The sequence below is a fragment of the Monodelphis domestica genome, chromosome 2 (genome assembly GCF_027887165.1).
Source record: "Monodelphis domestica isolate mMonDom1 chromosome 2, mMonDom1.pri, whole genome shotgun sequence".
In the NCBI taxonomy this organism is placed as follows: Eukaryota; Metazoa; Chordata; class Mammalia; order Didelphimorphia; family Didelphidae; genus Monodelphis; species Monodelphis domestica.
Genome location: NC_077228.1, coordinates 450,760,119 through 450,775,040, shown reverse-complemented (window position 1 = coordinate 450,775,040; position 14,922 = coordinate 450,760,119). Strand labels below are relative to the sequence as shown.

The 14,922-nt window shown below is 37.1% G+C and overlaps 1 protein-coding gene and 1 long non-coding RNA gene across 2 annotated transcripts in view; one reads left to right on the top strand and one right to left on the bottom strand.

Moving 5' to 3' along the window:
• The window catches only part of RPS6KA2 (ribosomal protein S6 kinase A2), a 563,997-nt gene that overhangs the window by 152,392 nt on the left and 396,683 nt on the right, over positions 1 to 14,922 (top strand). The gene's annotated exons all lie outside the window — the stretch shown is intronic.
• LOC103103368 (uncharacterized) lies at positions 1,014 to 13,599 on the bottom strand. The gene is made up of 3 exons (XR_463168.3): positions 12,850 to 13,599; positions 1,433 to 1,484; positions 1,014 to 1,212 (listed from the first exon to the last, which is right to left on the bottom strand). It is a non-coding gene; the product is annotated as an uncharacterized LOC103103368 (long non-coding RNA).

Here is a 14,922-nt window from a genome sequence, read left to right as displayed (position 1 = left end):
AAAAAATTTTAGATAAAACAATTATGTGCTCTGTATGAGGAGAAAGCACAAATACCACATGTCAGAGGGGAAAATTGATTTTCCCTCAATTAGATCTGCAGTTCAGTGGGGTTGGAGAAGATTATTAAATCTAAATGATATATACTCACCAAGTATCTAACCCAGTACTCTATACATAGTAGGTACTTAATAAATGTTAAATGAATGAATGGAAATTTACTATCAACTCCCTAGAAAGAAAATAAACCTTCAAAATTATTACCTGGTTTGATTCAATATGCATTTATTTCTAAGATGAAATATGAATCATGCTAATTTAGAGAATGGACAACTATATCTGGGTACAGACATATGGTGCCTGGTGTGAGAAAATTAACCTTATAGATTCATTTGAGTTTGGAAGGCTATAAAGCCATGTTGATGAACCTATAGCACATATGCCAGAGAATGCCAGAGGAGGCTTTTCCCTTCCCCCTCTGTACGTGCTCCTGAGGACATTTCTTACATGATCCACCCCTCTGCCCAACAGCCCAGTAGGAGCACTTCCTTCTGTCCCTCCCCTCATCTGGGGTAAGGTGGGGGGGCTCATTGTGGCATGAGGGTTGCAATTTGGGCACTTGGTCTCTAAGGTCTCTAAAAGGACTGTCCCATCAGGATAGATGACTTAGCAGGTGTTCTAAATTCTGGCTTTCTGAAAGTATATTTTTCCCACAGAGATATCTTAGAATATTGTTAATAGTGAAGTTGGATTTGTTAAAATTATTGCCTAGAAAACTGAAAATCAATATTGGATTCCTTCAAAGACCAAATAAAATATAGAATTATAAGGGATATTAGTAGTCATCTAGTTTTCAGGATCATAAATATAAAACTGGAAGAGATCCTAGAGAAAATATAATTAAATCTCCTCATTCTATAGTTGAGGAAATTGAGGTCCAGAGGGATTAGGTGATTTGATCACAGTTACACAGATAATAAGTGTTAGAGTCAGGATATAAACCCAAATCCTCAGATTCCAAGTCAAGGACCTTTTCCATCATACCACAAAGATGCCAAAAGGGTTTGAAGGTGCTTTTCTTTATTATGGTCAATGATGACAGAGTTCTCTGTCCCTTCCAAGATGGTAGCTCCATGCTTCATATGTCTTTTCCCACAAACATCTTTTTGATAGTTTAGTTCTTTCATTGATTGGTTGATTGATTTGTAATCAGCCTGTGAAAGGACACAGAGGGTCAAGGTGTACCAAAGAGTTATTTAGCCTGTGAGACAATAGTCTACTTGATAATATTATTTAGAGCACAAAATCTGAAACCCAGTTTGAGGCCAGGTAGATCAAGATCAGAACTGAGTAAAACCACATAAGGTCATTGAAAAGAGAGGCATTATGGCAAAGACAAATTTGGAGGATTTAAGGATCAAATGTTACTAGTACCTGAATGATGCTGGCCAAGTGATGTGACCTCTTTAGATCTCATTTTCCTTATCTATAAAGTGAGAGAGTTTGGAAAAATAATAATTATTATAAAATGATGAATATTATTCAAATAGTAAATAATAATAATGTTAAAGATGGCAAAAATAACATTAGTTATCATTTGTATAGTGCCTTTGATGTTCCAAGCACTGTGTTAAGGGGTTTATAATTATTATAAATGGTATCCTTACAACAACCTTGAGAAACAGGTGCTATTATTACCCTCGTTTTTGCGTGTGCCTCACTGCTAGGTTTCTGTGTATTCATTATTCTTTCTTCCCCTCATGGACATTGTGCATATTATTTGGAAAAGCATGACCAAGGTTTATGGGCAAAATGTTATGCTTTCATTATGCTTGATTTTCCCAAAAATATTATGTTATGATGACTCCTGTTTTGACCTTCTTGCCTAAATTATTTTTCTTCTATTTTTTTTTTATTTTTCACTTACATGTAAAAAAAATTGACAACTGTTTTTCAAACTTTTAAAATTCAGATTTTCTCCTCCCCTTCCCTGAGGCTGTGAATAGTCTGATATCGTTTGTAACTGTCCTTTTATATAATACAAATTTCCATATTGCTCATATCATGATAGGAGACACAAATCACACATACATCAAAAATCTCATGAAGGAAATCTAGTGGAAGATTCTTGCCTAATATTTGAGTCAATGCAATTATAATGACTTATGTATATGGTAAGCATACCTTTGGGGGTGCAAATGAGACCATGGCAAGCAGTAAGGATGTTTTCTTCCTTCCTCTCTAAAAACCCCAACATTATATTCAGGACTCTGAGAACAAATGGTAGCCATATTCATGCCCCCGTGGGGAAATTGTCTTCTCTGCTATAGTGTTGGTATAGAGGGAGTGAACAAGCCAGAAAGAGACAGAATCTAGGCAAAGTGGGCAGAACCATGCCTGGACTACATTAGAGATGAATAAAATAGAATGATTGCATATAGGAGATAATAAATATCTGGTATCTGGCATAATCTGCACCACAGGCTTTTATTGGTAAGCATAATAACTTTATCATATGACTTATTCAAATGTCAGTGTAACTGGGCAGTGATAAATGACTGTGTATTCAGCTGCACATGCAAAAGGTGTGGGCATTTATAGCTGAACAAGTTAAATTTTTGTTTTTTCACAAATGATTGTAAGCTACCAAATAGTGCAGCTGTGCACATTAGGGGAGACAGAAGTTATTTACATCAGCTTTGTTTGCCTGGGTTCAGGGACAGTTGAGGTCTTATGCTCTAATGGAAAGGACTATGCTCAGAATCATGAAAAATCCTCTGAATTTTAGTCCCAGTTTTTCCATTTAAATCATGACTTCCAGTGACTATCTTAAACTCTTGCTACTTCTCTAAAATGGGGTCAGTTTGTTTTATTTTAAATTAAATTTTTAAATTTTTTATTAGAGAGTATCTAATGCCATTCTTGTGGGAAACATGATGAGATTTGGGCTAATATGGAGGATTCAGAACTAATCGAATGGCCACACTCAAGGAGGAGTCTGATGATTTGCTATTATCTTGGAAGGAAGTCTCTAATAACATGCCTCAGGGATCTTGGATTGACTCTATGCTTTCTTATTTTTATTTTTATTAAGGCTTGGCTAAAGGGTTAGATAACATACTTTTTAAATTTGCAGATGCCACAAAGTTTAGAAGAGATAGCTGATGCTTCAAATGGTGGGCTAGAACACTGGACCAAATCTGATAAGATGACATTTGATAGGGATAAGCATTAAGCCATATATCTGTGTATAAATTCACTCTGGATAGCCTTTTTTCCCGTGCCCACAAAAAAGGTTCAGATAGGAGGAGGTATATAGAAATAACTAGAAGAATCAACCCAGGACTGCAAAATTTTCCACCCACATTCCATTCTTTCCTCCTACATCTCATCTAATTTATTCATGATTATATATATATATATACATATATATATATATAATGTGCGTGGAGTCTACTTATGCATTTTTAAAAGGCTATTGTTTCTTTTGCCCTCTAGAGCAATGGGTCTAAAACAGTCATCTTCAGACCTGAGGTCTGTAAACTGTATTTTTTTAATAACTGTATTTCAAAATAATTTTCTTTACAACCTTATTTATATACTTAAAAACACCATTCGGAGAAGGGATCCATAGGCTTTGCCAGACCATAAAAGGAGTTCCATGTCACAGTAAAAAAAGGTTAATCTTTGCTCTGAGTATAAGATGGCTATGGCTAGGCTTCTATAGGGCTAGATTCCTATCATATGTGCCTCTTTGTTATTTAAGAATAAGGACAGATAACTGAAAAATTGAGTAGCCACCAGGGCTGATTAACACATGTCATCTTTTAGTATGTACCACTGGCAGTTTGCATATCATAAAAAATATTTGTGAATTAGCTTTAATTTATGCATAGTTATATTTCTTTCCTCTTGAGATCCAAAGCCAATTCTTATTTTAAAAAAATTAATCTTATAACCTGTGGAGTGCATGGGGTGTTAACATTTTGTCTGGAAATGTATCTAGGGAGATTGGTGGACTGAGAAAGGTCAATAGTATGATGTGACAGTCAAAAATGCTATTTCAATCATCTGAGTTTGCCTTAAGAATGGCATAGTATCCTGTTCTAGGGGAGATGAACTTCCTATTGTACTCTTCTTTGTTCAGACCATCAGGAGTATTACATTCAGTTCTTAATTTCACATTTTTAGGAAAGAAGTTGGTAAATTGGAGAGTGTCCAGAGGATGATGACAAAGATGATGAAGTGTCTCAAGGTCATGCCATACAAGAATTAGTTGAAAGAATTTTGCCTTATTGAGCCCATTTGAGGAGAGACTTTATTGGTACTCTCTGTCTTGAATGTGGTGAAAGAGTCATGTGAGAGATGAATCAAAGTCTACTAGGCATATACTACAAATCTTTCAGTTAAAAAAAAAAACCCACCCATATCAAAATAGGTGTAGCTGCAACTTTTGTTGTAGAAAAAATTGAAAAGAGTGAATTTCTTTCAAGTGAAGTGCCTTTCCATTTCCCTTTTCATGTGATTACAAAGAAATAAAGATCCTTGAATAGCTTTGCTCACATCCTCATAGGTATTTTCTCTGTCTCTGCTTAAAACTAGGGCAAACGAGGGTACATAAAACTGGGACATTTGATCAATTTCTGGAACTGTTGAAAGTACACTTTTCAGCAGCACGATTGGCCATTGTTCACAATTTTAAATGTCATAAATGTCTCTTTGTTTTTCAATCATTTTCAGTCATGTCTGGCTTTCCGTGACTCCCTTGGGGTTATCTTGGCAAAGATACTGCAGTGGTTTGCTATTTCCTTCCCCAGCTAATTTTACAGATGAGGAAACTGAGGCAAAAAATAGGATTAAGTGATTTGCCCCAGGGTTCCATAACTAGTTATTATCTGAGGTATATTTCAACTCAGGAATAAGAGTCCATGACTCCAGGCCCAGTACTCTATCCACTGTGTCATCCAGCTGCCAAATGTATTTTTGGGAAGGCATTATAGTTGTTTTTGTTGCAAAACTTTGCAGTCTCCACACTGAAGTTGGTAGAATTGCTTCTTGTTTGTCAGGTTCATGATGAATCTTTGCAAAGTTTTGCAAAAGTCTCAGTAAATTGGTATCACTACATATCTCAGAAATTACATAATATCAAATAAATAAGCATTTAATAAGAATTTAACATTATGCAAGGCACTTTGCTGTTCTGGAAACACAAATGCAAGCTGAAACAAAGACTGCCCCTTTAATAAATAATAAAAATAAAAACAGAGTCTTGATGGAGGAAAGATAATACATAAAAAGAAGCTGACAGGAGGTAGAAAATTCTGTAGGAAAGTCAGTCAAGAGTATAGCCTAAGGAGGAATGAAATCAAGGGTGACCTCTGGGTGTCTTCCTTAAAATGGAAGCTCTAGATGGAAACAGTGGATCAAAGAAAGGGTTTTAAGGGGGTAGTAGGTACTTCTACTTTGTGAAGTCCAAGACAGAAATGACCTTCCAGAGTGGAGAAGTGAAAAAATTTCTGGGGCATTAATAGTGAAAATCTGGGAAGAAAGTTGTGAGTGCAGCATGCAGAATATATCAGTTTGGAAACTTTCTGGAAGATGTATTGTAGAGGCTAGAAGCAAAGTGGACAAATATTAGATATGAGAAAAAAAACAGAGGGGAGAGTTGAGGATAACTTACAAGTTTCCAACCTAGGTGCCTGGAAAAATGGTTGTATCTCTAATAGAAATATAAAAAGCAACAAAAGAGGAGGATTGGGATTTGAGGAGTTCTGCTTTGGGCATGTTGATTTGTTAAGACTTATAGGATGACTAGTCATATATATCTAATAGATTTTGGTAGTCCTGGACTTTATAAAGAAAGTAAGGAGGTAGATAGAGATTTTAGTGTCATTTGCATAGAGCTGATGAACCATGTGATTTCATGAAATAACAAGAGAAAAGAGGAAAGAACCCACAATAAAAACGTACTATGTACACAGAAATGGAGATATATTTGAAGGTGAAAAGGGTACTGTTCCTGTCCTCAAGGAGTTTACATTTTAACTGTAGAAGATGAAAGTGACCTTAATAATAATCTCCAAGCTCATCAGAATCCATGCATTTTTCTTTTGAAATAACCAATAAATTTGATGATAGAGCAGCAAAGTATGAAGTCAATAACAAAAATTTTATTTCTTTTTTGATTGAGGTTTGACACAAAAGCATGAGTTAAATAGCATAAGATCAATGTGTTCTGATTGATCTAGTTGTTGTCTGCGTCATGATGTTTTTTAGCGTTTGTGAATTTTGTACTCACTGATGAATATTTAAATACAAAGTCCCTCATCTATCTTTTCCAATGTGTCTCTAGTCCTTTTGTTCCCAATTTTTTCCCATTGATTTAATCATGTGAATCATTGGTTTTCTTTAAATCTATTTACCTCCCTCTTCAACCCACCCCAAAAGGAAGAGAAATAAAATCATTAACCTTTATAGCATTTATCTTTATATGAGAGTTTAGAAATAAAAATTCAGAATGGAGTCCTATTCTTGGCCCCATCATAGATCTCGTGAATCATATTCTACTACATGCCCAAGTCACTCTTATCAGCAATATCTTCAGAAATCAGAAAAAGGGAGAAGGAACTCAAGAAAAGGGAAGTTTGGAATTGGAAGGGTTCACTCAGGGAGAAGGCAAGAGAGTACAACCAATGTGGGAGAGATGACCTGCCATAAAGCTGAAGGATAAAGAGATTTGAGTTCATGGTAAAGAGAAAGAATGGGGTTTAGAGTTGCAAAGCAGAGAAAGAGGAAGAGTGACAATAGATTTTGATCAGATAAAGGAAATTCAGAGTATAAGAACATGGTTTATCAGACATTGTTGATGGCAAATAAAGGATATGGCTTATCTGTGTAGTTGTGAAAGGGTGAAGAAATAAGTCATGGGAAATGAATAGGTTGAGGAACTAGAATATTAGGTTAAGCCAGTGGGGATGAACTTTTTAGAGACTGAGTGCCCAAATTGCACCCTCATGCAACATGTACATTGCTCCTTTAACCCAGGCAGGGGGAGGAGGGAGGGATAGGAGGAAGCACTCCCATTGGGCTGCTGAGCAGAGGGGCAGCGACTGATATGAAAAGATGTCTTCAGGTGTGGTGAAGAGGAGGAAGGGAGCAGCCCTCTCTGGCTCATGTACCATAGGTTCACCAAAACAGGGTTAAGCTATCAATATGTATGTTGAAGTTTCCTAATATGTTCAAAGAAATTGGGGAGGAGAAAAAGATTGAAACAGGCACTGAACTCAATAAAGAAGAAAAAAGGTTATCTTGGAGGTCAATAGGCAATAACTACCAGGATCAGTGACAAAATATGTATTGAAGGAACCTGACAGGAGAAGTTACCGAGTGATGGTAGTAATGGGAGAGTCTGGAAGTGGCAATGAGAAGTAGGAATATAAAAACTCATCCAGCACAACCAATTAGCCAGGTGGTATGAATGAAAATTCAAAATGTGCTAGAAAAGTTGGCCAAGGAAACTGTGTCATCAGGAGGGAGGCAGGTAGGTCTCAGTGAAAAAAACATGGAAGGAACAAGAAAGGAAAAGGCTAGGGATCAGAAAAATTGGAATAGAGTAAGGTTTGATGGGGTCCGAGTAAGTTAATCCTTGGGGGATGAGTTGAAGAAGGTTGTCATTGTCCATCATACTTTGGCCTCAGGTGGTTCAGCATGTTTATCCTGGGTAAGTTGCTTTCCTGTGATCCCTGGATAGGCAGTTCTCTACTGGATTAATTTCTCTGATCCCACCTGAATGTACTCTATGCTTAGTGTTCTAAACTCTCTGAGGATTTGATCAGTGTTGGGGGAGGGGAGAAGAGGGGGGGAAGAGAAAAGGGGGAACAGAATTTCTCCCCCCCATTCCCCTCAAGAACAATTAGAATAATTCCTTCTTAGTGTTGGCTCCAACTCAAGGAGGAAACTTGACTTGACTAACTTTACACTAGTCTACACTAGTCAGAGGTGCATCTGATTCTTTTAACCAATGGGAAGATGTTTCTATGTGGTATCACTTGCCTTCATCCAATGGTCCAAGCATTATAATCCATTACAAATTAAGAGTTTATTCAAATGAGCTTTGGGAAATTTTCTTAACACCTCATTTACTTGGTGAATTAATGCAAGTGAAATAATTGTAGTATGTTTTTGTGTGAACTCAATTCATTTGAGCCCCTTGGAAAACCAATAGTCTATAATAAAAGGCTAGACTTCAGCAAATGGACTGTTTGTCAAAGATATAATTAATATCTAATGTGGTAAATGTGATTTCATGATAAGAATTCAAGAATATATCCTAAGCTCTTGTGAACTCATTGCCAAATTGTGCAAAAATGATTGCATGCAAGTGAAGGAAATATTCCATAAACATGCATTTTTAAAGATGTAAAAAGTTGGGGGCAGCTGGGTAGCTCAGTGGATTGAGAGTCAGGCCTAGTGATGGGAGTTCCTAGGTTCAAATCTGGTCTCAGACACTTCCCATCTGTGTGACCCTGGGCAAGTCACTTAACCCCCATTGCCTAGCCCTTACCACTCTTCTGCCTTGGAATCAGTACTCAGTATTGATTCTAAGGTGGAAGGTAAAGGTTTAAAAACAATAAAGATGTAAAAAGTTGCAAAGCTAATTGTAGGGCAATAAATATAATTGTTTTTACTTTATCTCAGTTAGTTTGCACCCCCTGAAGGAGGTACCCAATTACTGATGGTTGGTACATTGATAATAAAATGTCCAATTACAAGTTTGAAAAGCCAAGTTTTATTTCCAGTTCTTGTACTGACATAGGTTCAAAAAGAGGGAGAAGATGAGGCTGTTCAGGGATGATATAGGCAACTGTTTACTCTCATGTGTTTGTTTAGACATACGGAAAACAAAGTTCTTAGGTGGTCCCTAGCAGCTTTAAGTGGAGAAATCTAGAGGAACTGGACTACTTCCTGGGAAGAAGCCCAGGAGAAGAGACAAGCTTAAGGCTACAGATGGAGCAAAGACTGCAAGAAGAGACATGTAAAGTGGGATTGCCAATAGTATCCCTGCATTCAGGAGTCCTGGCAGGATCCTGATGGCTTCAGAACTGGAGCTGAGGTGAATCTAGCCCCAGAGGGATTCAGTAGAATTCTATATTGACCACTGAGAGCAGCAACCTGAGAAGAGAACAGGGAACAGTTATTGACCGTTTCCTCCCATGGTTCACTAAAAGGTTCACTTTTTCAGCTCACTCATACATTTTCCTCAGATTTCTATCCCAACCATTCACCATCTGGAGGTTTAGGAGATTATATTCATTTGCGTATTAGGGTAGAAAATGATTCTATTACTTTATTACCTTTTGTTATTTACATTGTTTTTTCTATCTTAATTAAAAGCATTTGCTATTTGATTGGTGATTCTTATGAGGTGCCATAATAAAGTGCTATATTGGATGGGGACTTGGGATATGATTTGCATAATTGGTTACCTAAAACAGCCATCCTGCACCTGGGGAAAAGTAGCAAGAGGCTGTGTAACCAGAACTGCAGTCTTCAAGGTTAGAGCTGTTACATAAATGTACTTAAGGTTTCACTATGAATATTTTACATGGCTCATATTTGCAAGCATTTTCTATTTGTAATTACACAGAGTTTTGTATACTTGTAGTCGTATGGATGAGAAATGTGGCTGATTCTAGGTTGTAAATTTTCTTCTTTTTAAAAAAACCCTACCTTCTGTCTTAGAATCCATACCAAGTATTGATTCCAAGGCAGAAGGGGTAAGCAATTGAGATTCAGTGACTTGCCCAGGGTCACACACTTAGGAAGTGTCTGAGGTCAAATTCGAACCCTCGATTATATATTTTCTAAAGGCATTATGCATTGATTTTTCAATTTTAGCTGACTGAAAAAACTAGTTTTCCACCCTTTTATTATCATCCATTCCTGTAGCATACTATAACATTTCTACCCAGTGATATGACCCAACTTTTTAAACATTGAACTTAAAAAAAAAACAGTAAAAAAAATTTCTTTATCTTTGTTCTTGAATTTTTAAAACCCTAAGCTCTTGTCTTAGAATCAATACTAAGTTGGTTCCAAGGCAGAAGGTCAGTAAGAGTTAAACAATTTAGGTTAAATGACTTGCCCAGGGTCACACAGCTAGGAAATATCCTAGGTTTAGATTTGAACGCAGGACCTCCTGTCTCCAGGACTGGCTCTCATTCACTGAGCTACCTAGCTATCTATTCTTGAATTATTTTTATATGAATTCTTCCTTTGGTGCCTTATGATAATATTCTTCTGTCCTTTAGATTTTTCATCTCTTCCCAGTTCATTCAATTTTGTACCATTTCATTAACCTATGGTTTCTCAGTAAGTGGCCCACTAACAAGAATTTCAGTTCTGTCATCCTGCTTGACTAGGATCCAATATGACCACAAGGCTGAGCCATAAATCTAATTTTTTTAAAAATTAGAATGCAGAGAAGTTAAAGAATATGTTTAGATGATTTCTGGTATAGTCCATGGGCAAAAATTCATTGGTAAGATATCTAGGCAATATGCCATCAAAAATATTCTACCAGGGAGAGCTGTTAGGCTGTGAATACCAGAGAAATGATGCAAAGCTGTCAGAAAATCAAATTGGAAAAAGCTTTGGAAGAATATAGCATTAATGAGAAATGTAGGGCTTTGCTGGAAAAGACCTTAGAGATGATCTAATCCAGTGCCCTCGTTTTACAGATAAAGAAATTAAAATTCAGAGATGTTAAATATTCTGGCAAATTCATACATCCAGTTAGTGGCTGAACCAGGATGTTCAGAACCAGTTAAGAGGTCTTTTCAATGCTCCCATTGCTTTCTTGATATAGTATTGGGGTGGGGGTGGGGGTAAAGCAGAGGGGCTGGATTAGTAACTTGTCCCTGGTGACTGAACCACTAAATAATTTCAAGTGACCATATTTTTCAATATGGAGGGTGAAGGTGGGAGAAACAGTTATCTAGTATGTGGTTTAATTCCCGATTCAGCCATCTGGAATTCAAAACTCTCTCTGTTATGGGAAAGACCTTGACTCCCATCTGAGAGCAAAGAAATAAGTAATTAAAAACAAAAAGCTGTTAAAGACAGATCTGCCAGTTTGAAATACTCAGTTGATTAATTCGCAAATATGTAAAATTATGTTCTAGTTAATTCAATATTCCTGAAAGGCAATTTAGCCTCCTTCCCTCATTAAGATGCCTTAGTATACGCTTCATATTTCTTTCTTTCTTTCTGACTTGATTTTAGTTCAAGTAAAACAGTGTACACAGGGTGCATAACAATGTCATAGGCTCATAGATTTCAATCTGGAAAGAACTCAAAGACGATCACAGGTAACGTATTATAATGTAAATGGGTAAATGCTGATTAGAGCACCGGAACAAGGTGTGCTATGTGTATAAGGTATACTATTTGTACAGGGACATGTATAGAAATAAGTGACAGATATAAGCATCTAAACTGGTCTCTTCTGATTTCTTTCCACTGTATGGCATTGCCTCTATTAGGAATACCTTCATTCTTGAATTAAAAAACAAAACAAAACCTTACTTTCTGTCTTAGAATCAATGCTAACAAGGCAGAAGGACAATATGAGCTAGGCAAATGAGGTTAAATGATTAATCAGGAAATGAGGGGAATCAACATGATACACCACATACAGTGCTAGACCTGGAGCCAGGAAAGACCTGAATTCAAATACATCCTCAGATACATACTGGCTTTATGACCCTGGACAAGTCACTTGACCCTAGTTGCCTCAGTTTCCTCGACTGTAAATTGAGTTGGAGAAGGAAATGGCAAACTACTCCAATATCTCCTGCAAGAAAAACCCAAATGGGGTATATAGGCCAAATGATCACCCTAGTGCAAATATCAATAATATGGAAATAGATCTTGATCAATGACGCATGTAAAACCCAGTGGAATTGCACATCAGCTACAGGACAGAGTTGGGGGGAAGAGCGGGAAAGAACATGAATCTTGTAACCATGAAAAAATATTCTAAATAAACTAATTAAATAATCCCCCCCAAAAAAGAGAAAGAAAAACCCAAATGGGGTCAAAAGAGTGTCTGAAATGATGGCACAACAAAAAATAAGAAATTGAGACAACAGATATATCCTCATCTTTTTCCAGATGTTCATAAGCAAATATGAAGTTAACTACAAAGAAATTTGTAGCTTAGATATAGCTCAACTCTCCTTTTCACTCCTTAAACTTTTCAGTTTCATTGCCCAGCCTTTCTTCCATACCTCTTGTAAGAGAGACAACCTAGATTAATCTGCCAGAGGAAGAGGACAAGCAGATTCATCATGCTGGCAGACCATCTTGAGCAGATTAAGTCCAAGTTTCTTCTCTTATACTCTGTTATTAGATAAAACCCCTATCATCCCATTCTCACAGACGGAGACTTTTCTGTGCCCTTGATCTAGTTCCCACCGTCCTTTCTGAAGTTTCTCTCTATAGGCATCTTTATTTCTCCTTCAAATCTAGCTATTCCCTATCTGCCTATAAATGTTCAGGAATCTCCCAGTCTTTAGGGAAACAACCTTCCCTTGACCCTTCTAGCTAACATGAGCTTTCTCTGCACTCCTTCACAGCATGTGAAAAAGTCATCAGAAGCCTGGACTTCCATTTCCTCATCACCCTCTCTCCTTAGTTCTTTGAAAATCTGATCTGTATCTTCACCTCCGTATGCAAACTCTTATTAAAAGTCACCAAATACCCTCCAATCACCCAATCCCATTACTTTTTATTTAGCCCTCAACCTTCCTGAACTCTTTGTAGCATTTGGAATGGTCATTAACCCTCACCTTGATATTTTCTCTTTCATTGGCTTCTGAGAAATCACATTCTTCTCAATCTCTCTGTAGTACATTCCAAAGTTCACTTCTTGACTCTCTTCTTTATTCTTTCTCTATAATCTCCTTCTCATCAGTGTTATTCATCCCCTTGACTTTCACTATTACTACAAGGGAGGTCACTCCCCAAATTATATCAGTCTTTACTTGTCTCTTAAATTCCAGAACTTATCTCTGACTAATTAATTCCAGTTCGATGATTCTTACTTGATTGTTCTATTAGCACTTCAGCTTAAGATATTCTAGCAGTTAGACTAGTCTAAAGGGGGATGATTTGTCATGGAAGGCTTAATGGTTTCTCCATCCACCAAAGATTTTCCAGCAACCACTAGATAAATAAGAGATGCTACAAAGGGGATTCCTGTTTGGATTCAATTTTGGATTAGATGACTTTTCCAAAGCTAAAATTCTGTGTAAAGCTTTTATGTGTTTTGTTAATGTGTTTACTGATTCATTGACTGGATCTCTCTAACTTACCCAGGCTCAAAGTTCTAGGACGAATCATGAGACAATCCCACTCTAGTGACCTTGGGAGTTCTGACCAACTTTTTATCTAACCTGGGTCTGTTCACCTCTCCTTAGGCCACCTGGTGGTCCCCTCTACCTTCTTCCCTTCTTTCCCAATAGGCTCCCCACTTCAATGCTGAACTTAGTGAAGATATTAGATCAATTTAGCTCACTGCAACTCAGAACTCTTGTGCTCAAGAGATCTACCAGTCTCAGCCTCCTTGGCAACAGAGATAACACACATTCATACCAGGCCTGCTGGTAAGTTCCAAATCAAAAACCCTATCTTTCAAGAAACTTTCTCTCATTCTCCCTTCTACTCCAACCACTCTGTATGCCTCAGTTTCTCATGTATAAAACATTCATATTCCCTTTCATTTCTGTAATCCTATGAATATATAACAAAGAAAAATGGCACATGGTCCCCTTTTGTTCCTGTGGTGACAGTAGGAAAATGGCAGACATGGGAATGGGATGATTAAATATTTCATAATCTGTAGATTTTCTATAAGCATTAACTCCCCTATTGGTACTTGAAACTTTGTCCAGTGACCATTGAGCATTCATGACAATGAAGGATATAAATTATATCCATCCTGTTGTTGCAATTAAGTAAGGCAGCATATTTATTTTCTAAAAAACCTTTACCTTCTGTCTTAGAATCAATAAGAAGTATCAGTTTCAAGGGGGCAGCTGGGTAGCTCAGTGGATTGAGAATCAGCCCTAGAGACGGGAGGTCCTAGGTTCAAATCTGGTCTCAGACACTTCCCAGCTGTGTGACCCTGGGCAAGTCACTTGACCCCCATTGCCTAGCCCTTACCACTCTTCTGCCTTGGAGCCAATACACAGTATTGACTCCAAGACAGAAGGTAAGGGTTTAAAAAAAAAAAGAAGTAACAGTTTCAAAATAGAAGAGCAGTAAGGGCTGGGCAATTAGGGCTAAGTGACTTGCCCAGTGTCACACAGTTAGGAAGTGTCTGAGGCCAGATTTGAACTCAGGAATTCCTGTCTCCAGGGTATCTTGCTATCCACTAAACCACCTAGCTGCTTCCAACATGTTCTTTGATACTCAACCAATAACCTCACAACAAATTTTTGAGCCCTGGGAAAGACCATAGTAAAAATTTGGAAGATGTGACTTAGTGATAAGAAATTAAAAAAGAAAAGAAGGAAAAAGCATTTATTAAGCACTGACTATATACTAACTGCTTTACAAATATCATCTATTTGATACAACAATCCTGGGATATGTGGGCTATTGTTTTACAGCTGTGGAAACTGAGGCAATCAAGAAAACCTGAGTTCAAATCTAAACTTCAATGTATATTAGTTGTTTGACCCTAGACAGAAGTCAATTGGCTTGCCAGTGGTCACTATACAAAATGTCATGCCTGTATACTTTCTTCAAAAAGAGATTTTAAAGGCATTAAATATGGTGAACACTGAAAAGCATCACAAAAAGTGAAATAGATTTCATCTTAATAAACCAGAAGTAACTAGTGACTAATATGGGAGTTA